Raw genomic sequence first — 2,007 nt, 5'->3', positions numbered from 1 at the left:
TGTATAGCTGGGCCTGTGAGGCCTGCTTCAGTTCTCCCAGTGGTAGTCCCTGTCTAGAGAGGATGTAAACACAGTGGATATTTAGCTGTTAATAATGCTATAGACAAATTTTCAAGCCTTTGCTAATAACCTTTTTTATAACCTAGCTTCTTAAGGTAAGAAGTGATAGCTAAGGATGGGAGTGAGGATGGCCTGCTCTGAAGCTTATCAAATTAAGCAATGACTATGAAAGTGGTTTCTAAATTTTAAGAGTTGGAAACACATGTGGCTAGTGCTATTACATTGTACATTGCATGTGTTGTTTTCCTCCCAAGATTTTTAAGAAAGACCTCTAACATCTCAAACATTGCTACAGTTAAGAATCTTCAAGTTTATCTTATCTAAGCTTGCTTCTGATCAGTGCACTTTTTTGCTTGAAAGTAGAGCCCATGACTTATTTATCATTTCCTCCCAGCTTCACTGAGGTTTAGCTGGTATACAAAAAAAATGCAAATAATGAATATATATGTTGGGAGTTTGGACACATGAATGGACATAGAAGACATTATTGTAAGTGAAATAATTCAGTCACAGAAGGACAAATTCTGCATGATTCCTCTTATATGAGGCATCTAAAATAGTCAAAGATATAAAAGTAGATAATAGAATGGTGGTTACCAGGGGATAGGGGATGGGGATATGGTGGGTGGTTGTTCAGTGGGTGTAAAGTTACAGTTGTATAATGAAGATAAGTAAATTCTACAAATCTACTGTATGACATACTGCCTATAGTTAATGGTAAGGTATTATGTACTTAAAATTTGATTTGTGCAATCATATATCATTGGGTTTACCTAAGGATCTGCCCAAGCACAATAAAATCACCTTTTTAATTTCCTCAGTGCTTCACAGTTCTGGGGACAATGCAGAGATGCTCCTCTGTTGGAGGTTAGAGCAAATATCCCAAGCCAGTGTTACCCCTGCTTTTTTAGCACTTCACTTTCTGAAAGAACAACCTGGCAGGGCCTCATGTTTAATTGTTATTTATCCTTCCCAATTTTATGTCACTCAGAACAGTCTGAGCTAGGGAGTTGGTGTGGACATGGGATTTTGAGACCTGGCCTGATTCCAAGCAGATACTCAGTAGCACAACAGTTAACCCCAGGTCACATTTCTGGCACCTTCTGTTCCCTGGAAATTTGCCGCAAACCTGGAAGAAAGAAATAGCTGCAAACTCCCTCAAACACACAAATATAGAGCTAAAGCCACAAACTTTATTTCCCAGGCCTTTGCTAATACCTTTTTGTAACCCAGCTCTAAAGAGTTTTGTAATTTGCTTTCCTCGCCCTACAGATTAGAAGCAACAGGAAGGGATATTGGAGTGGGGAGTAGGGGAGAGAAGCTCAGAAAAAGTGACAGGGGAAGTGCCTGCCGAAGGCCTAACATCCTGAAAAGAGACAGAAAAACAAAATAGCATGAAACAATTAAGGATGTTGATTCTGATTATCCTGAGTTAGCTGGAAAACATTCAAGTGGGTTAAGAAATCTGGGAAGCATGTAATATATACATGTATATTTCACATCATCAAAATACTGTTTAAAAGTTTGGTGTTTAAGAGATAAGATTCCCCTATATTCCCATTTTTTTCTGATCCTGCCATACCTCACCTAAACCAGAATCGTGAGGTATTTCCTCTAATGCCAACATAATAACTTTTTAATTTAATATAAAAATAAATAACATTGTTTATTATGCTGTTAATGCTATTAATGTTTTTAAGTTAAATAATTATTGATTTTAATTACAACTATAAATTTTGAATGAATAACTGGGGACCATAGACAAGCCAAGATGTTTATTGACAGTGACCAGAGGGGAGGTGGGAGGGTATAATGGGGGGGAAGGGGGAAGGGTTTTCAGGAACTACAATATAGGACACATGGACAAAACTAAAGGGAGGTAGGATCAAGGGTGGAAAGTGAGGATGGCTGGTATAAGGGAGAGAGTTGGGAGGGAAGTGGAGACAA

This window comes from Artibeus jamaicensis, unplaced genomic scaffold (genome assembly GCF_021234435.1).
Source record: "Artibeus jamaicensis isolate MK-2021 breed Jamaican fruit bat unplaced genomic scaffold, CSHL_Jam_final scaffold_378, whole genome shotgun sequence".
Lineage (NCBI taxonomy): Eukaryota > Metazoa > Chordata > Mammalia > Chiroptera > Phyllostomidae > Artibeus > Artibeus jamaicensis.
The sequence above is the reverse complement of the archived record's forward strand: the minus strand, read 5'-3'. Positions refer to the sequence as shown.